Source organism: Sus scrofa, chromosome 11 (genome assembly GCF_054392235.1).
Source record: "Sus scrofa isolate SSC_HxYL_T2T_F1_AM1 chromosome 11, Sscrofa_HxYL_maternal_Yorkshire_Landrace_v2.0, whole genome shotgun sequence".
NCBI classification, from domain to species: Eukaryota; Metazoa; Chordata; class Mammalia; order Artiodactyla; family Suidae; genus Sus; species Sus scrofa.
In genome coordinates, this window is record NC_139393.1 from 21,087,793 (window position 1) to 21,101,215 (window position 13,423).

The window sequence follows — 13,423 nt, forward strand, 5'->3', positions numbered from 1 at the left end:
TTTTATTGGTGATGTGAATATCTTCCCCTCCAACCAGCGTTTTATGTTTCTAACTGATGGCCCGGATCTTTCATCTTTTGTTTTCTCCTAGCCAGACTTTGTTCATCTTGCATGTTTCTCATATCCAAGACTCCACGATAACCTGGATTCACAGTGCCAGGTACAGGCCTGAGATGAGGTAACCATACACACAAACTAGCCTTCTTCTTAACAGTCCATTGTTAGTTATTCATAAGAAAAGACATATTTCTCAGTACTTGTTTACTCTTTTGCTAACTTAACATAGAGAATAACCATTTACTCAAAAAAGTTAAAGAGTCGGGGAATAGAAGACCTGGCAATTGACAAAAATTTACAGCCCAAAGTAAGTCTATGGCCTTCTTCAACAGTTGGTAGCATTCATTTCTGGAATTAAACATTTATTTTCTTTAGAGAATAAAAAGCTGGAATACAAAGACTGGTTATTTAAAAGTAAAGATGAAAGAGAGGGGATGTGAGAAAATGTCATTTTCATCTAAAACAGATAATCAAATGGAAAGCTGTGTGGCACATACTTTGAGCAAGACAAGGCCATCTTTCCCTTTAGTCATAGTCCTTGAGTCAACGATGAATGGTCAGAACTTTTAAATAAATATTTCTTTTTCAGCTAAGTACAGAATATAAATGTTTTCATTTTGCTTTAAAATTCATTTTATAGTGAATAGATTTAAGTGTTTCAAAAAGCAAATGACTATAATTAGGAATTTCACTCCCTCTTGTTCTTCATGGCCACTCCCTATAATTTATTTATCTACTTATTTATGTACGTATTTATTTACAGAGAGCACACTTTAGTAGATTTGCACTTCCTCCCAGTGTTTCCTTACCCAAATACAAATACCTCTTTGTATTTTTTTCACTTTTATATTCTAAAGTGAGCATGGTACACACATTGATCTAAGCTTGCTTTTTCTCTGAACCAGAGTGGGTTTTTTGTTGCACTTTACTGGAAAGTCAGTTTTATGATATTGGCCCATGACATTGGAATTTACATATGCATCGTTATTCACCACTGACAGTTTCAGAGGGACAAAACTAAGTAAAGGACTGAGGGATGCGTAAAGAATCCAGCCTCTGAGGGGCATTTGCTTTTGGAAAGGTGCTGAACTCTTTCACTGAAAGGATAAAGCCTCCAATGGATTGGTAAGGAGGTTTGTTTATTTGACTTAAACCAGTATCCCCACTATAACTGAATTATGCTCTCAGTAGAGCCCGTTTTAAAGAGCTGTGCTCAAAGAGCCCAATGCATGGGTCTCATCGTTGAAAGGATGAGCCTTGCTCAGACAGAAACCCTCAAAACCACAAACTGTACGCGCACCTCGGCAGTCCTCCCACCTAGGCAGTAATTATCAGAAGACTGTATATTTAGCTCAGTATTTAGAGGCCTGGGGCATGGGAAGCAGGGCATTGTAAAATCACAGGTTATTTAAATCTACATGGAAATTTACTTTTCATTTTGTTTCACGAGAAAAATCTCTCTTCTAAAAAGTTCTCTTGACTTCCCTTCATGGCCCAGGGGTTAATGATCCCAATTAGGATCCATGAGGATGCGGCTTTGATCCCTGCCCTTGCTCAGTGGGTTAAGGATCTGCTGTGATGAGAGGATGAGCTGTGGTGTAGGTTGCAGATGCGGCTCAGATCCCGAGTTGCTGTGGCTGTAGCAGCTGTAGCTCTGATTCGACCCCTGGCCTGGGAACTTCCATATGCCTTGGGTGAGGCCCTAAAAAGCAAAAAAAAAAAAAAAAAAAAAAAAAAAGTTCTCATTAAAAGCCTTAAAATTCTTAACTCTGGTGGTACTATGCTAGGCCTCTGCTCTGGCAAGCTAAACCCAGGGGAGACTGGGCATGGTGTAAGGACACTGGGTGTCATCTTACTGTATGCCAGTGTGTATCTGTGATTGATGTTTTACTGACTAGGCTATTTTACAACCCTCTAGAGGTAAAGTTGTAGAAAACTTATAGCCATGCAAATAATTCCAGTTAATAGCTATGCAAATGATTTCTACTCACAGTATTTAATGCAAATTAATTTTACCAGGCAGAGAACAAAAATCTTTGCAACTCAAGTTCCCATTTGAACCAGTTTAAACATCTTACTGGTGCCTCATTTAACGAGGTGAATAAAATCTTTCAGGGGCAGTTTTTATTTATATAAGAGATCATGCACAGAACCTTTTAAAAATTACACTAGTAGTACTATAAGTGAGATAATATGTGGTTCCTCTAAGGAAACCAAGGAGGCAGCATGGTTAAACGAAGCGGGAAGGGAGTTCCCTTCGTGAGGATGTGGGTTCGATCCCTGGCCTCTCTCAGTGGGCTAAGGATCTGGCGTTGTCCTGAGCTATGGTGTAAGTCGCAGACGCAGCTCAGTTCCGGCATGGCTGTGGCTGTGGTGTAGACCCGAAGCTATAGCTCCAATTCGACCCCTAGCCTGGGAACTTCCATATGCCTCAGGTTCGGCGCTAAAAAGCAAAAAAAAAAAAAAAAAAAAAAAAGAAGAAGAAGAAGAAGAGGAAGGATGACACCTTTATCAGTAACAAAATTTCCATGGAGAGAAATTAGGCTGGTTGAAAAGGCTGAAACAGCCTAGACACATGTTGATCAAAGCCCCTACATGAGGATGTTAGTCCAGAAAAATAAAAAGTGAGAACTTTTGTGAAATTCTGTGAAAAAAAATGCAATAGGACTTGGCGATTGATGGGGGAGGTAGAATAAAAAGCAATCAAATATAAAATGCTTGGAGAAATGGGTGATGCTGAGACTGGTAGCACTAATGGCCTGAACCTAGCCAGAACCCAGCTTGGGACTTGAACCCACAGTTTTTATTTTTTTTATTTTTATTGTTTTTGTCTTTTTGCCTTTCCTAGGGCTGCTTCCCTGGAGGTTCCCAGGCTAGGGGTCTAATTGGAGCTGTAGCCACCGGCCTACGCCACAGCCACAGCAAGGCGAGATCTGAGCCACATCTGCAACCTACACCACAGCTCACGGCAACACCGGATCCTTAACCCACTGAGCAAGGCCAGGGATCGAACCCTCAACCTCATGGTTCCTAGTTGGATTCGTTAACCACTGCGCCACAACAGGAACTCCAAACCCACGGTTTTTAAATTAGAATCACTCGCCTGGTGTCTGGACTTACTGAGGCTCAGGTTATTTATGCCTCTGTGCAGAAGGAATTCAGAGAGAGACAGAGTGATAGCCAAGAAATGGATTTATTAAGATAGGGTGCTTGTGAGAGATGCAAGCGGGCAGGCAAGGAGACTCTGCCTCAAGTTCAGGTGGGCTACACTTTTTATCATCCAAGGGGAGTGGGGGTTGGGAAAGACCGCCTCTTCCTCGTTCTTTGAGTAGTAGCTCCTCCTTGATATCCGATGAGAGTGTATTTGACCCTGTAAGATCAGACTAGGACTGTCTTGGTTCTTATTCAAATCAGCAGAAGGGCGGTCCTCAAACTCCTGCCCCGGGTCTGAATCTGAATTCAGGCCTCCCCCCATTCCCTACCCAGTGACCCGAGGCAAATCTCATGCCTCTACTAGCCAAGCAAGCCGGCCCTGTTCTGATGGCCCTCTGAGCAGTTTTTAACTTCCAGAGATCTCCCAAAGTTCCCTAGGTTTCCCTCTCTATCCGTGGTTCCTGACAGGGAATTCTACAACTACCTGGGCCTACTCCATCCCTATCAATACCACAGTATTGAAAGCTAAGATAGAGAAACCAAGCCATCAGGGGAATGTGAAGAGTTAAGGACTCTGTGAACAGAAAAAGATTGTGAGGGGGTCTGATTCAGTGGGAACATGGCCAGCAGTAAACTAGATCGGTCTTTCCCAAATTGCGTTCCAGATGGCACAAATCTATCAGAATGTTCCAGGACAAAAGCAGTACTACACTCACCCACCCCCAGGCCATGGAATATTCATAATGCATGGCAGCACTTTAAACATTCAGCAAAGTCCTTTGTTTAGGCTATCCTTCTCATACTCAATCACAGAGACACGAATCTAAATAAAACCAATGGAATTAGAGTTTCTCAAGGTCACATTGAGAAATGTGGGACCAGATTTATGATGAACGTCCATTTATTAATCAAGTTTTGTCGAGTGACAATAAAATTAAAAGTGAGATATAAATTCTTATTTATTTATTCATTGCTTTTTAGGACTGCACCCTCGGCATATGGAGGCTCCCAGGCTAGGGGTCCAATCAGACCTACAGCTGCCGGTCTATACCACAGCCACAGCAACGTGGGATCCAAGCCACATCTGCAACCTACACCACAGCTCACGCCAATGCCAGATCCTTAACCCACCGAGCAAAGCCAGGGATAGAAGCTGAAACCTCATGGCTCCTAGTCGGATTTGTCTCTGCTGCGCCACGCCATGGGAACTGCACCATGGGAACTCTGAAAGTGAGATATAAATTCTTATGTGAGCTCTGATTTCACCTGAGTATATTCCTGAAACATCCTAGCCTCTGGTTTTCTCTAACCAGTTTATGAAAATTCCAGAAATCTGTCAGTTTTGCAAGAATGGCCTTTTGTATACCAGGCAATCCAAATATAACAATAAAATATCACTGTTTTCCCAACCATTTACAATAAGTTCAAAATGGCCCTGGCATTTTTCCAATTCTTTCATTCTGATTCAGGTTTCAGTCTATAAAAATCTCTCCTATTCACACAGCTTATTCTTATCTTACTTTTATTCTCCACTCACTCATTTACTCTTATTTTTAAAAACTCTGTTCTCTCCTTCCCTTGTTGATTCCAAAGAAAACATTTTTAGATCTGGCTCATTACCCCTGTTTCCTACTCAAAATATAATGCTTCTAGAATGTTTATATAACATCGTCTGACTTCCACATCTATGGTTTAGGAAGAGGGACATTGGAAAAAAAAAATCATAATTTAATAAGAATCAGGAAACACGAGCTCTGTTTTCTCAAATTCAACTGAGCTAGTCTGGACTGAAAGCAACAGTCATTTACAGATATTTACAGCATTTCCAGATGCTGCCTTTCTTGCAGACCTTGGTCCACTCCAAGCTAACACAGAGTAATAGAAAACTAAAATTCTAAACATAATGTTTCAAAAATATAGAATCAGAGACAGATTATCTCAGGATGTCAGCCTCGGGTTGCTGGATCTATCACCATTATAAATGCAAAATGTTAAAATGAGCAAAACTTTCTCTACAGCTAATTCTGTGTTACAAAAGGATCCATTAGATGTCTTATTAAATATAGTTCAGAAAAAAAAATTAGGGCGTTCCCGCCACAGTGCAGTGGGTTAAGAATCCAACTGCAGCAGCCTGGGTCACTGCAGAGATGCAGGTTTGATCCCCTACCTTGTGCCATGGGTTAAAGGATCTTGCGTGGCTGCAGCTGTAGCACAGGCTGCAGCTCTGGCTTGAATTCAATCCCCGGCCCAAGAATTTCCATATGCCCCAGGTGCGGCCGCAAACATAATAATAATAATAATAATAATAAAATCTAAAATAAAGCCTTTGATTACTCCCAAATTCCTATAACCTTTTGCCAGACACAGAAAAATGAATAGCAAAATAACTTGCACTCTAATTTTTAAATTGCTTCTAAGTCATATAAAACAAATACATATTTAGCCCAATCTTCAAATCACTTTTATTACTAAAGATATAATTTTTTATCAGTTGATTTATGGTTTGAACTTCCCTCTCAGTCTTCTAAAAACAATTGAAAGTAGATTAATTTAAGCAAGACCCAAATGTTCCCATAAAAGAGAGAGGGATAAGAAATAGAAGAAGAGTTCCTTTGTGGCCTAGCAGTTAAGGATCTGGCCTTGTCACTGCCGTGGCATAGGTTTGATCCCTGCCAGGAACTTCCACATGCCAAAAAATTGAAAAAATAAGAAACAGAAGAAAATTTGGTCTTTATAAAAATCTTGATTAAAGTAAACATGCTATAGTATCTGGGGAAAACTTAGTTCTGAGCATCCTAAAAAATAGGACATATAAGGAAGTACAATTCATACCTCTTACTGATGGACAGAAGTACAGTAGTTTATTGGGGAACACAAACTTTTATTCATACTCCCAGTGCTTAGAGAAATACTTATAGGAGAGTTTGTAAGAACACACTGAACTGCTTTATACATATTATAGAAAGCCATGTCAAACATTACATGTTTTCATTTCAGCTATTTATATAAGAAAATAATGCCAGGGCTTCCCCTTGTGTCTCAGCAGAAATGAATCTGACTGGCATCCATGAGGACTCGGGTTCAACCCCTGGCCTCGCTCAATGGATTAAGGATTCGGCATTGCTGTGAGCTGTGGTGTAGGTTAAAGATGTGACTTGGATCTGGCGTTGCTGTGGCTGTGGTGTAGGCAAGCAGCTACAGCTCTGATTCGACCCCTAGCTTGGGAACTTCCATATGCCTTGGGCGTGGCCCTACAAAGACAAAAAAAGAAAAGAAAAAAAGAAAATAATGCCAAAGCGTCATTCTGGAAATGCAAACTACAGGGGGACAGGGAGATAATGACAGGTGTTGAAGTCTAGGTATTGAGTTTTCTAATTTTTTAAATACATGATATGGATCAAAGAGACACTGCATTCACCAAAACATCCCATTCATAGAAAATTACAACTAGACAGTTATTACATGTGATTTCTGAATTCACACTGGAAATTTGTAGTGAAATGTGCACAAAATGCAAAGTGTCCCACTGTTGAAGAGCATTGCCTAATGAAAAGAGTAAAAAGGGAATGAGAGATGTTGGTGGGAATGTAAAATGGCATAAACACTGTTATTTTGACAATGCATATCCAAAGGCTTAAAAAGGAGAATAAATTTTGACTTAGTAATTCCGCTTTTAGGACGGCGTCCTTAGGAAATGATTAAGAAAGTAGGAAAGGTTTACTTACAAGGATATATATTCTCAAATTCTTTATTGTAATGAAAAATTAGAAACAATCTAACCATGCAAATGAAAGGTAAAATACACTTTATGGAAACTATTCACCCATTAAAAATCCCTCGGTAAGGCAATAAAAATAAAACCAAAAATAAGCAAATGGGACATAATCAAACTTACAAGCTTTTGCACAGCAAAGGAAATCATAAGAAAAATGAAAAGACAACTACAAAATTGGAGAAAACTGTTGCAAATGATGTAAGCAAAAGGGCTTAATATCCAAATATATACAAATAACTCATACAACTCAACAACCAAGGAAAAAAAGAAAACCTAACAACCCAATCAAAAAATGGGCAGACGACCTAAACAGACATTTCTCCAATGAAGACATACGGATGGCCAGTAGGCACATGAAAAAGTCATCAACATCACTAATTAGTAGAGAAATGCAAATCAAAACTACAATGAGGTACCACCTCACACTAGTCAGAATGACCATCATTAATAAGTCTGCCAATAACAAATTCGAGAGAGGGTGTGGAGAAAAGGGAACCCTTCTACACTGTTGGTGGGATGGACACTGACACAACCACTATGGAAAACAGTATGGAGGTTCCTCACAAAACTAAATATAAAACCACCATATGATCCAGCAGTCCCACTCCTGGGCATATACCTGGACAAAACAATAATTCAAAAAGATAAATATACTTGTATGTTCATAGCAGCACCATGCACAATAGCCAAGACATGAAAACAACCTAAATGTCCCTTGACAAATGAATGGACTAAGATATGGTACATGTACACAAGGCACCATAAAAAAAAAGAATGAAATGATGCCATTTGTAGCCACAGGGATGCAGCTAGAGATCCTCATCCTCAGTGAAGTAAGTCAGAAAGAGAAAGACCAAAACCATATGATATCACTTATATGTGGGATCTCAAATATGGCATAGAAACAGACTTGCAGACAGAGAGAACAGACTGTGGTTGCCAAGGGGAAGGAGGGAAAGAGTGGGATGGATGAGGAGTTTGGGGTTAGTAGATGCAAACTATTTTATTTAGAATGGATAAGCAGGAGTTCCCGTCATGGCTCAGTGGAAACGAATCCGACTAGGAACCATGAGGTTGCAGGTTCGAGCCCTGGCCTTGCTCAGTGGGTTAAGGATCCGGCATTGCTGTGAGCTGTGGTGTAGGTCACAGACGTGGCTCCAATCAGGTGTTACTGTGGCTGTGGCATAGGCCCGCAGATGTAGCTCCAATTCAAGCCCTAGCCTGGGCACCTCCATATGCTGCATGTGCGGCCCTAAAAAAGCAAAAAAATAAAATAAAAAAATAATTTTAAAAAAGAATACATAAGCAAGGAAGACCTACTGTAGAGCACAGGGAACTATATCCAGTTTCTTGGGCTAGAACACGATGGAAGATAATATCAGAAAGAGGGTGTATATATCTGCATGACTGGGTCACTTTGCTGTATAGCACAAAGTGGCACAACACTGTTCAACTATACTTTAATAAAAAGAAAAATTTCTTGCTAGGAAAGTACTTTCATCTTGGAAAGCTGTTCAAATATAGTTTGATGTTAGAAAAGGGATAAGGAAAGTTTCTTTCATGTGCATAAATCTGGCAAAGGAGTGATAGGAGTGATATTAGGTAGATTTATCAAAATTCTAAATATGCATGCTGTGTTCATGGGAAATATGCCCTTCAGGAATCCGTGCTGTGTGCACACAGATATATGTATGTACATGTTCACTGCTGCATTGTCATGGACAAAACTGTAAACAGTCTACAAGTTCATAATAGGTATGGTGGTTTTATTTATTTATTTTTGTGTTTTAGGGCCGCACCTGCAGCACATGGAGGTTCCCAGGCTAAGGGTCTAATCGGAGCTGCAGCTGCTGGCCTACACCACAGCCACAGCAAGGCGAGATCCAAGCCACATCTGCAAACTATACCACAGCTCACGGCAATGCCAGATCCTTAATCCACTGAACGAGGCCAGGGCTCGAACCCACAACCTCATGGTTCCTAGTCGGACTCATTTCCATTGTGCCACGAAGGGAACTCCAGTATGGTGGTTTTAAAACATGTCCACAAATTCTTCGACATGTCTCCTCTCAAGAGATGGGGTCTACATCCCCTCTCCTAAAATCTAGGTAGGCTTGTGACTGCTATGACCAAGAGAAGGCAGCAGAAGTGGCCAGAATAGGCTATGTAGCTTCTGCCTGGTTCTTTTGGGACACTCACCTGTAGAGCCTTCAGCCACCATGTAAAAAGCCCAGGTATCCTCAATCTGTCACACTGTGAGGAAGTCAGGCCACCTGGAGAGGTAGGTGCTCTGGACAAAAGCCAGCATCAACCACCAGGCATGTAAGGAAAAATATCTACTGATGACTTCAATTCCCCAGTTATTGAGTCACCTCGGCTGTTAGTTCTCCCCAGTTGAGGCCCTGGACATCAGGTGTCAGAGATTAAGACATCTCAACTGTGCTCTGAATTCCTAACCCACAGAGTGAGTGCAACAAAATGCTATTTCACATGACTAAGTTTTAGACTAGTTTTTATGAAGCATTGGTCACCAGAACAATAAGGCATTGATTCAGTCAAATATGGTAAAGCCACAGAATGAAACACTATACAACTGTTAAAGGATGGAGTAATTTTAGAACAATTCATAGAATATGACCCTAATATTTTTTTTCTTATTTTGGGTTTTCTTTTCTCCAACTTTATTGAGTAATTGGCAATTATGACCAATTTGTGAAAGAGAAAAACAAACACTGCACATGAGTCTTATAAACTTTCTAGAAGCAATTTGGCAGTATATTTCAAGAATAGTAAAAACCTTCAAAACAGCTGACCCAATAATCCCTCTTGTAGGAATGCATTTTAAATTTTCATTTAAAAAAATGCATACACAAATCTAAGTATTGTTCTTCAGAAAGGCCAACTACAAAGAATCACCTCTGAAAGAACAAGCTAAAAAGAGAAATTACGCAAACATTTCAGGACTAAGAAGGGGGAAAGTGTAACAACCACAGGTGTGGAAATTTTAACTTTTTAAAAGAAAATGCTACCAAAAATATAAAATCTGGGTAAAAGAGATTACCTTTTTAGATAACACAAATTATCAAAATTTACCTTAAAGGAATTTAAAATTCTAAATAGCCATGTTAGAAAGTGAGAAAAAGCTTTCATTGCCACTTCAAAAATGTGTCAGGCAAAAAAGTTTTCGAGGCACGTGTTTTCAAATCTTAAATGGTCAAATGACCTATAGAGAAATTAAATTAAATTCTCTCTTAAATAGTAGGCTTATTGGTTATTTAATCTTCTGCACTATTCCATAGTTTGTGTTCTTTTCAAATGTATATTTGTATTATTAATGTAATTAATGCTAATAATATAATGAATATTTCTTAAAAACTGAGATGAATCTAACTGAAATCATGAAAGCAGGAATATGCAATTTTACTTTATGAAACTTTGAAATCAATGAAAGGTAAGGCCTAAGTGGTATCAGTTTGGGGACGTTGAGATATTTAGAAAGAGAACATAAAGGCAGTCTGCCCCTTAAGCCAAAGCTCCAGGACAGGCAAATCGGCCTCTTTCTCAGCAAGACTGGGGGGTGTTCTGGCTGCTGTCTGAGCAGTGCCCTGGGCTGGTAGTCTGTGTGGGGCTTCAAGGCCCATTCAAGGAGACAGAACTCAAAGCCTCCGGCCAAGACAAGAGTTACCACACCCTTATCATTGCCCCACCCGTCTCAGTCCAATGCCCCTCCCCCGCCTTAACCTGTACTACTCTGTCCTCCCCCTTCTAGGAAAGGTATGTGGCCCACTCCTCACCCCGCCTCTATAGAGGCCTCATAGGCAACCAACCAATAAGCAAGGGTGTCTAAGGCCCCTCTTCCCCCAACCAATCAGCAGGTCGGCAGGTATACCCTAAGATCGCTCCTCTCCCTGGGCTATAAAAACAGGACCATGGCTCAGAGTCAGCTCTCCCCGGATCATCAGGAAGTCATCCTGCTGCTAGCCCAACATCTCTTACAGCAATAAACTCTTCTTTCTCTTCACCTCGCTATGCTGGAAAATTCTTTTTCCGACCTGGGTGCATTGACCACGACAGTCTGGCCTCCAGAGCCAGGTGGTCAGGGGGCATCCCCTGGGCTGTAGCTGCAAAACCCAGGGAGGGCAGCAGATGTGTACACCGTCTCCTCCAGGAGATATTGGCACTGTGGAGTACGTCAGAAGTAAAGCATGAAGACGGTGCCCCATCCCAAGTGGAAAAAAAAAAAAAAAAAGTCCAATGTGAAACAACAAAACATCTTGACACCCACCAGCTTTAGCAAAGCAGAGGGAGAGCACAAAAATGGCGCCCACCAGCACCTCTTGTTTGGAGCTTATCCCCACAGGCCAGGTCCCTCCAGCCAGCCTGTGATGTTTTAAGATTAGCAAATTAATAATCTCTTTGACATAAATCTGGGCGATGTTCAACCCCTGGGCTGCTTCTGTCATTCCAAGGGGGTGTGAGTCAAAGGATGCAACCCCTTTAGGGGCTGCTTCTCAGCTCCTACAGCTTTTTGGGTCTCGTGGTTTTCCAAGGCAGATGTTCAGAGGCCTCACTTCTCAGGTGCAGGTCTTAAAAGGTGGAGGGCCCGAGCGGGGATGAACCCTTTGCTCCTGAGGGAGAAGCTCCAGCTGTGTGAGGTCCCTCTAAATTGCAGGTCACCATGCCAGGGATGGGGTTTATGGCGAGACTGGGTCTCAGCCTCTCCTACCTGCTTTGATGTGCTTCGTTTGCTGATGTGAAGGAGTTGCTCCGCTCGTTTGCAGGTCAGTTGTACCATAAGTAGCAGCAGACTTGGTGTGTCTCTGGCAAGAGAGAGCTGCCATCTTGAGCTGCCTCCTCGGACTTGTTTATCTCTTGGCCGGAAGTCAGCCTTTTTGCCCAGCTCCTCACGTCTGGCACCCACCAATCTGTTTTTTGGATCCTTGAGCCCTGGTTTTTGTTTGTTTTAGGGCTGCATTTGCAACATATGGAAGTTCTCAGGCTACGGTCGGAATCAGCTACGGTGGCTAGCCTATACCACAGTTCATGGCATTGCCAGATTCCCAACCCACTGACCAAGGCCAGGGATTAACTCACATCCTCGTGGATCCTAGTCAGATTCGTCTATGCTGCACCACAATGAGAATTCCCCGGTCTGGTTTTTGAGATCATTCAGTATTTGTCTTTTTTCTGTCTATTTCATTTAGCATAATGCCCTCAGTTTCCTTTTTTAAGGATTTTCTCCTTTTTTAAGGCTGACATACTCCATTTCATATATATATATTTCATATACACACACACACACACACACACACGTATATATATAATCTCACATTTTTTTCATCCACTCATCCATCATCCACCAAGGAACACTTAGGTTCCAGGTCTTATCTATTGTAAATAATGTTACAAATGAACATGGGGAGTACACATGTCTTTCTGTCTTTTTAAGCTATATATTATAAAATTATACATATATAATTTTAGAAGAAACAAATGTATTGGAGCTATAAATTAAAATTGTATTATGTTAAGCAAAATAAATTTTAGCTCTGGTTATCATCACACAGTGTCAACGCAAGAACTTTGCCGTAAAAGACTTCATCTCATAGCATAGGCTATTCTACACCCCACAGCAATCAATTTATTAAATAAACACACTGTAAATAACTTTCTTCAATCATTTCCTATCCTTTCTAAATAACTTGCAAGCTTGGGTACTGTTTTATTTATTTATTTATTTATTCATTGTCTTTTTGCTATTTATTGGGCTGCTCCTGCGGCATATGGAGGTTCCCAGGCTAGGGGTTGAATCGGAGCTGTAGCCGCCGGCCTACGCCAGAGCCACAGCAACGCGGGATCCGAGCCGCGTCTGCAACCTACACCACAGCTCACGGCAACGCCAGATCGTTAACCCACTGAGCAAGGGCAGGGACCGAACCCGCAACCTCATGGTTCCTAGTCAGATTCGTTAACCACTGCGCCACGACGGGAACTCCTTGGGTACTGTTTTAGTTGTGAAACTCAGTTTGAAGAAAATTCCCTTTTCGGTGATTTATATTTTTAAAATGGTAGAAAATAAAACATTTTTCATTTCAATGCTTTCTCAAAATGAAAATAGTATTTTAAGTACCAATTTTGGGCTGAATTCCAATCGATATAGCTCCACAGGTGCAACCCACAAGTCACTGTGGCCAAATGGACCCGCGCCATGTAATCTCTTCTGTAGCATCTATAACATCAGTTTCAATAGAGGTCACTTCACTTACCAGTCCTTTCAGGAAGATATGCCACATAATTTGCAGGGTCCAGTGCAAAACGAAAATATGAGGCCCCTTTCAAAATTTCTTAACAATGTGGCACAGGAAAGAAATTAAGGGCAGGGTCCTTCGGCGATCTTGCTCTACTGCACGGGCTGCATGCCCACAAAACCAGTTTTGT

At 41.1% G+C, this 13,423-nt stretch overlaps 1 long non-coding RNA gene across 2 annotated transcripts in view; it reads right to left on the reverse strand.

The window, feature by feature from the left end:
- LOC146398576 (uncharacterized) overlaps positions 1–13,423 on the reverse strand; it is a 61,311-nt gene that overhangs the window by 20,344 nt on the left and 27,544 nt on the right. The window contains exon 3 of one of the 2 annotated variants that reach the window (XR_014819490.1): positions 9,631–11,805. The exons of the other annotated variant lie outside the window; for it this stretch is intronic. This is a non-coding gene — a long non-coding RNA (uncharacterized LOC146398576). Of the gene's footprint in view, positions 1–9,630; positions 11,806–13,423 lie in introns of those variants that run through there. 2 annotated transcript variants of the gene reach the window in all.